Consider the following 8213-nt stretch of genomic DNA (forward strand, 5'->3'; position numbering starts at 1 on the left):
AACTTTAGTACAGGAAAATCAGCACTTCCTCAATACAATCAACACTAAGTATAGTATGAGGTAATCTCTATACCTAAGAATAAGAGAAGCAAGTTCAAAGCAAATTACCTTGATTGATGAGGATTATCTAAGGAAACAGAGCTCCAAGTAGCCTTCTGAAATGCTGAATTTAGAAATAGAATACTACAGAAGGCTCTCAGTTGTTATTATGAGTGCAATTTATTAATCAAATAACTATGTTTTAGATTCTTGTGCACTATATACTTGGGTAAATATTAATGCAAATGATCCATATCCTTTAAAGGGCCTCAAGGTTTCTCCAGGAGCAGGTGGGAGGTTCTCTGTAGGATGGTGAGAAATGACAAATTGTAGGAATGGGTGGGGAAAGAGATCACTTCTAGCTTGGAGCAGAACCCACATGTCTTGGATTTGTATTCAGTGTAGCTGAGCTATGTGAAACCAGCTGTGGACCATTGCAATGATGGAAGACACTGGAGTTGTAGAAATGGTAGTGGTGGTGTAATAGTGGACTTCAGGGCACTGGGTTTCTGTTAAGCAGCTGTAGAGTCAGGCTTCTGCTTCTCTGCAAAAACCCAGCCCTTCTAGCAATTTATATAGCACTTCATTGCTAAGAAATTCCTATATCTGCACAGAAAGGGAGCAACTATAGTGCAGCACTGAACTCAAGAATGAGTAAAGCTAGTTCATTTGCAAGATGGGTCTATGTATTAAACAAAAGTTTCTCAATAGCCTTATTTGCAAGGATTTTTCAATAGGTTCTATTTAACACTGAGTTTCTGTATGTCTTGAAACTTACCCTAGGTGCTTAGTATGTAGGGGATTGCTTCTGCATGTACACCTTACCCAACAATTAATAAATTAAGTAATTGATCATTCTATAAATGCGGTCTTGTGGGTTGTGTAACTGTAATAGCTGCAAACATCACTTTTCCACATTGCTCTGACATCACCACTTTCTTTTTATACAGTAATAAAGGTTTTCTTCTGTCTTTTGTAGAAATAATTAATCTGCTGAAACAACTGAGGGGTTCTGTCATGGAAGTGGGATTTAAATATTTTGGAATTCAATACCAGTTAATTTAATAAAAAAGCTATCATTTATTTTTCCTTTCATGGAGGGTTATTGTCTGTATGTAAAATGGTGACAAAACAGTATCTTCCTCTCTGAGATGCTCTTAAGAGTTATAAAATATGTAGGAAGATGCAGCAAACTGGAGGCTTGGTTCAGGGTGATAAGTACTGTAGAATCCCCATTTTTATAATTGGTTACAGTTAAAAGAGTTTTTTCGAACACTGTTTGTAATAGTGGTATTTCAGGTTGTACCTAAAATGATTGCCCTGTTATAGTCTGTTTTGAAAAACAGGATGAAATTAAGAATTCAATAAAGCAATCTGAAAGTGGCACAGGAGTGCCAAGGTGATTTATTTACTATGCTCTTAATAGGCATGAGAAGCTCTGAGATGATTCCAGAGTTATCCAGGAATTTGAAATCTGCTTTGATTATGCTCATGTATTTGTATTATATTTGGACCAAATTAAAAACTCATTTGTAGCTGATAATTTACTATCCTTACTAGGATGAAGTTAATGTTAATTCTCCAGACAACTGCAACAGGAATAATTTTCTGCTTGCTTCAATTTAGCACGAGCTTGAAAAGAGTGTGGAAGTAGATAATCTTTTTCATCAGAGATGAATGCTGGAAAAAATTCAGTTTTCCCTTTCCTGACACTAAGAAGTCCATAAATCTTAGTCATTCTTAGGTCCGCATAACTTATAGCTCAGCATATTGCTTTCTTGAAGCTTAAATTTATAGATATTTCTTGACAATACAAACTGAAAACTATGTTTCCAGTTTTAATCTAAATACCCTCTTGGTATCTTAAACAACATCATCATGGCTTTATGAAGCTAATTTTTCCTGTCAACATAGAAAGAAACATCTGTTGCTTCCATAATATAAAATTGATAGAAACGCTCTTTCTGAAGACTTCGTTGCAGTGGCTTCCAAGAGTTGATCTAGTGAGGTCAGTAAAATATATTATCCACTAGATAAGTGGATCTAGGTGGTCAGTAAAATATATTATTGAATAACTGCATTAATAATATTTGATTTTGTAAATTGATTACTACAAGCATGATGGTGATGAAGATAATTCTGTGGAAGAAGAAAATTACAGAACTATTGCATCCATTTTTTACTTGAATTTGTGTTAAGCAAAGTCTTTCTGACATTCCTGTTCTTTAAACTTGAAATGAAGTATCTCAGAAACAGATAAATAGATACATGTCTTATAAAATTTTTAAAGTATTTTAAATGGTTACAAATAATACCTCAGAGATTCTCATTTAAATTACACTATATAATATAGTAAATTTTACAGTCTTATGATGCCAGTAAATATACTTCGTTAGACATCTGGAAACCTTGAATCAAACTCTAAATATATTGGAGAAAGAAAAATATGCTGTTTTACCCAGGGGAAAAAAAATGTATTTGAGCTTAGAAAACTTGCAGAAAATAAGTGCTTCTTAAAACCAATTTCAATTCTTATTTTACAAAACAAGCCATCTTTGAGAGTTTACTGTATACAGGAGTTAAGTACATAAAGATATTTAATCATTTTGTTGTAAGTGCCAAAGCAGTGAAATCACTATTTCCTGTGAGCATTATTCTGTTGGGTGCTCATGAACAAACAAGGTTGTTCAAATGGCTGTGCAAGGAGAACAGATGAACTAGCCAAAGTAACCAATATGTCAGCAAGAGATGTCTACCTCAGTGCTTGTGTGGAAGAATACAATATTCTTGAGTCTTTCACTTGCATAATATGGCTTAAAAATAGGACCAAGACTAGAAAAGTGACAATGTCAGTATTTTCATTTATCTATTAAATGGTGAGAAAATAAATGGCATATTGTAAGTATTACATTTCTGATAAATTTTACATGGAAATTTACAGTTGTAACAGAAACAAAATATGGTTTAGATTACAGATGAGTCACTAAAGCTTTTTAAATTTTTTTTAAATTAAATTTTTATTCAAGAATGCTGCTGAGATGGTTGTATTTCTTTTCAGAAATGAAAGAAAGCTTACATTGTCTGTTAAAAAGCACTGTATCAAACCAAAAGTTTTTAGTCAATTCAGCTGCAGAAGTGGGCAAAGAAGAAAGAAACTTCCTTGAGTTTTAACTCCTCTGTCTGAACAGATACTTAATAAGAGGATACAGAAAGAGAAACAAAAAAGTTCCATGCGTCTTTCAGGTATTGGCCATTCTTGTGCTAGGTAATTGTTAATAAATGAACTTTCATATGAACATTTTGTCTGCAAGAATGGTGTTTTCAATTTGAACAGCAGGGGCAGGATTTGTTTCCAGCTGATCTATTTAGAAATCACTTCTTGTAGACAGAGTACTGTATCGATGTTGTGAGCAATGAACATGCAAAGAGCCTTTCAGGTGTAAAACAGTGGCAAAAGGTCTGCAAGTCACAATTTTATATTATAAAATGTTGTAATTTTATTTCTTCAGATGATGACTTTGTAAAGAAAAAGAGGCTCCAAACTGGATCTGAAAACTGCACATCCAGTTTTCTCTGCAACTTGCCAAAGAGACTACCAGGAATGACAGAAAAGTGTATTTTCCAAGGTTTTACGGAGCCTGTTCTTATTCAAAGCAACTAAGACTATCCTGTCTTGCTTTGCTTATGACTAGCATCTTACCACCAAGCTGGAAGTGTCATAGAGGAACTCTCTCCTGCTGACACTTTATTCATGGTACTTTTATCTCTGTTAAATGCCAGCTGAACGTCACTGCTGCTCACCAGCCAAGACAGCACAATAAGGGAAAAACTGTCCCCAAGATGTAGCAGTAAGGGCAGACAGGTTCTCAGTTCAAAAGTACGGTGTGGTTAACACCTTGTCACAAGTCATGCTGTGCATGCCTTTAGCACCAGGAGTTACAGGACATGCTGAATTTACTCACGGCTGATATGCAAGGCTGCAGTTGACTAATCAGACCTTGTGTGGCATAACTGTGTGTTAAGCTTTTGTTCAGGCAGGACTTTCCTCCTCATTTATCCTCCACTCAGACCCCCTTCTGTCACACTCTGTAAAAGCTTCAAGATTCTACGTAGGTTCAATTTCTTACATGGAGTCAGAGGCTTCATCATATGCTAGGGATGGCAGAGGCATGTCCTGTTATTCTTCCAAGTTGAAGTGAGGGACAACATCCAGGTCCTGGCATTGCTCCAGTATTCAAACTGTTTACCAAAACAGAATAGTGTCAGTAGGAAAGTTGAAACAGCCTAAAAGCTTCACCTGTGCTGTTGGAGAAAAGTGGTGTGGAAGAGGAAGATGGGAAAGATTGTTGTGGTGGGCTCATCTGGCAGAAGCAAACGATCATTGAAACAAGATCCTTTTAATGAAGGTGTAAGTTTTCCATTTGATCAGAAGTTATCATTGAGAAATGTTGTGTTCTGCCAGTGAATAAATTTTGGAGTTGGAAGTATATTGGAAACCTCTATTTTTTTTTTTGTCTCCTAAGATCATGGTATTTCAACAAATTTGAGTAAAATTGAACCTGTTTTAAAAAATGAAAGCCTGCTTTCAGCTTGATATGATAAGCTAACAATGTAAAGGTGATGACAAAAGAAGATTAATGTTATCTACAACTAGCTTAAATACGTTTTTCCTTGTTCTTAGCTATCCTCTGCAAAAAGGAAGAGTGATGCAAAATCTTCTTACCATTAGGTGCTCTTAGCAGTTCTCTAAAGCTTCTGAAAATTAATTCTAAATTGTGCCTTAATGTGCCATGACATGCAATGCCTTGTCTAATAATCTTACTGAAATAAAATCTGGTTCTTCCATTTCTACAACCTTCAGTGCCCAATTGGTTTTGATGTCAACTGAAGGCATTCATGGTGATACATGGGAGTTGATTGTTGTGAGGCTCTTGCAGACCTGCTTCTTTTCAAACAGTGTTAGCAACTTTGGGAAAAGCAGGAATTCTCAGTTTTAATATGACAATGAAAAGATGAAAGCAAAACATTTTCAGGGAAGTAGTAATGTAAACTCTAATCCATTCAAAAGGTTTATGGTCTTCTGAAATCTTGTAGAAAGTATTTCCTTGAAGGCAAGGTGAGAATTATATATTTTGAGAGGAATTATTTTCAAAGTTATTTTTAAAGATTGTCTTTACATCCTGATGCCTGTGGCTGAGTGCATTTTTTGTGTTATTGTAGGATACGGGGTTATAATTGCTACACTGGCTAAGGTTTATGCTCACCGGAAGGCCCTGCGGGAAAGGCACGACTGCATGACGGAAAGTCAGTTGAGAGGGGAGTCAGTTAAGAGTGAGGAGGAACTCAGTTGAGCGACAGTTAAGAGTGAGATTTTGATTGGCTGGAGGAACATGTGAACAGCGTAGAGCAGATAGCTGATTGGATTGCAGAACTCACGGACAGTGTATGAGCGGGAAGCTGATTGGATGGTAGAATGTGTGGACAGCAGCAGTGCAGCTTGAGGCAGCCAATGGGTGCCCTCTTTCTGTTAAGTTCTGTTAGGTCTCAGTTTGGTTTCTGTTATGTCAGGTAGAGATTAAAGGTATGAAAAGGGTGAGAGTTGTACAATAAAGTGATCTCCTTCACATGCGTAAGGGGGTCTGTGTCACTTTGTTCCTATGTTATAGGAACATGTTCCTATATGTTCATATGTTCCTATGTTATAGGAATGTCATAATTATGAATATAATATAAATTGTTCAATATAATCTTGGATTTAAGAAGCCTCCTACTATTAATATAAGAGACTTTTAAGTATTTCAGAACCCAAAAAGTAAGTTGGGAACACAGTAGCTTCTAGATTCTTCAAATGGTCACCCACTTCAGTATGCCGAGTAAAACTTTCCAAAAGTTATTATATGAAGCATGCTAGAAAAGTTAAATATAGTTGTATGGTGACCAGAAATATACTATGAAATCCTCTAACAAAGAAATAAACATATGGGGCTCTAGATTAGAAGTTGCCAGGTTCTTCCTGTCATCACTGACTATACCAAAATCTGCCAGAGGTGTGCAGTGAAAATCAAACTGAACTTTGCAATTTGCATTTCAGTTGCAGGGGAACTTGGAGCCACTCTCCATGGAAATTATCACTGTTCATATGTGTAATACCATGGTAAAGAATGTTGTCAATAGTATGAAGTTTGGCATCAAAAGCAAGTAATTTGACTTCCTAATTGCCTGCTAAAAATATTGTTAAAAATGCATCATACCAGAAAGCTAACAATGACTATGAGCATGTGTGGAAGCTCTTAAGAAAATCTTCAAAAATCTTCAAAGTTATTTTTTACTCTGTGTACTAGTCCTTCCTTTTAAAGAGTCCTCTTCCCCCCCCCACCCTTCACAATATGGGGGTTTTATGGTTTTCAGCATCTTTAACCTTTTTTTTTATATCTCAATTTTCTACACCCCTGTTTTGATTGTCTTTGCTCACATGTTTTTAAAACTGTGTGTTTATATATATCTAGGTTTTTATATATATATGAGCTTTTTAGAGAGTAGGAGTATATTTCATCAGAGAAATCAGGTAATATTTTAAGCTTATAATTAATCTTACCAATTTAAACTTGTCGCTCTGAAGAGTTCTAATGAAATGCCTTGATGGTATCTTTTTAAGAGGCTTTTGTTTTATGAATCCCTCAACTTTGGGTCTATATTCTGTTTCGATAAAATAATGTATCTGCTATCCAACATCATGTTACTTGCTCTTCTGAATCACTGGAACTTGAAAAAATAGATTATTTTTTTAATGCTCTTGTGAACCCTGCTCATGGTGTGAAATTTTATTTAACCTGTAATCTTACACTGCGGATTTCCTCACAAATATTATTTCTAAGTGCCATGTGCATATTTTTTAAAATTTCACAAAGACAAGACTTTAACAGAATGGCCCAAATTGAAGTTGTCTTCAGTAAAATACATCTTATGAACATTAATACAGGTTTCTTTTAAATAAGTATGCTACAATATAAATGTTTAACTAAAACAGGAAAAATCATTATGAAAATTTTAGAGTGCTAGTTACATTAGAGCTGAATTTTAGTAGTCCTAGAGTGCCATATACTTTCCTTTCAAGTACTAACACCCTTTTTCTCTGGTGTGCACAATATTTCATTTAAACAGAAAAGCAAGTTGATTTTCATAAAGGAACATATTTTCACTGAAAATTTTGCTTTACTGTTATATATGATAGTCTGTTTTGGCAGTGAGGAATTGTTTGTGGACATTGGTATCAATATTGACCAAAGTTTCATATTTTGTGGGAAGCTTGGGGCAGGGTGATAAAGACATGTACGTATCACACTATGGATGCTAAATCTGAACCACAGTGCCTGTACAAATTTCAGGCCGCATAGCTCCTCAGGCTGCCTGAGAAAGTAGCCTGGGAAAAATATGAGAAGGAATTAAAACAATTCTCAGGGACACTAAACAGCCTTGCAGGTGTTGTTTTGCAGTCCTCTTGTTTTCTCTTGCAGGAGAGAGTCAGGGGGGTAGTGAGCCCCTGACCAATGATGGTAATGTAGCACTTTGTTAACCAATAAGAGTTTCCTTTCTGTACTTTCCACGTATCTGTCTATAAGACAGGCCTGAAGCAATAAACTAGAGAATTCTCGTGTTGAAACTCCCTTGAGAGTTCATGTCGTTCTTTATAGCCGTTCCCAGTCGGAACGACATCACACTGACCTCTAAATGATGGTCCTTAATTGAATTTATTAAAGTGAAAATATGTGCTTCACTGTATTGAATGTGTGATTAAATAATCTTGTAGGAACTAAAGAGAAACCTAGATTGTGTACTAAAAAACCAGTTAATTCATCTTTCAAGGATTTCTTTATTAATAGGTGCATCTCAAGGTGGTTAAAAGCTCAAACTGAGTTACCCTTAAGTGTAATTCATGGTGCCAAATGACCAATGATACATGTATTGGAACAGTATTGTGCTTTTCTCTAGACGTTTTTCTCATCCATTCTATTGCTGTGATTTGCTAACACACAAAGAATAAATTATGACTAAAAGTAAAATACTTAAGAGATTAAATTAAATTAATCTGTATAAAAGCTGTGAAATGGTTATACTAATATTCAAATATATGATCAAGCTATGGCGTTTGTTCTGAAAAGAATGAGCATTCTTAC

At 35.4% G+C, this 8213-nt stretch overlaps 1 long non-coding RNA gene across 1 annotated transcript; it reads right to left on the reverse strand.

Moving 5' to 3' along the window:
* Positions 1-3037: 3037 nt before the first annotated feature.
* Positions 3038-7697, reverse strand: LOC111928926 (uncharacterized). Its single transcript, XR_015287199.1, has 2 exons — positions 5304-7697; positions 3038-4278 (listed from the first exon to the last, which is right to left on the reverse strand). It is a non-coding gene; the product is annotated as an uncharacterized LOC111928926 (long non-coding RNA).
* Positions 7698-8213: the final 516 nt, after the last annotated feature.

The sequence above is a fragment of the Cyanistes caeruleus genome, chromosome 5, assembly GCF_971803275.1.
Source record: "Cyanistes caeruleus chromosome 5, bCyaCae1.hap1.1, whole genome shotgun sequence".
Taxonomy (NCBI): domain Eukaryota; kingdom Metazoa; phylum Chordata; class Aves; order Passeriformes; family Paridae; genus Cyanistes; species Cyanistes caeruleus.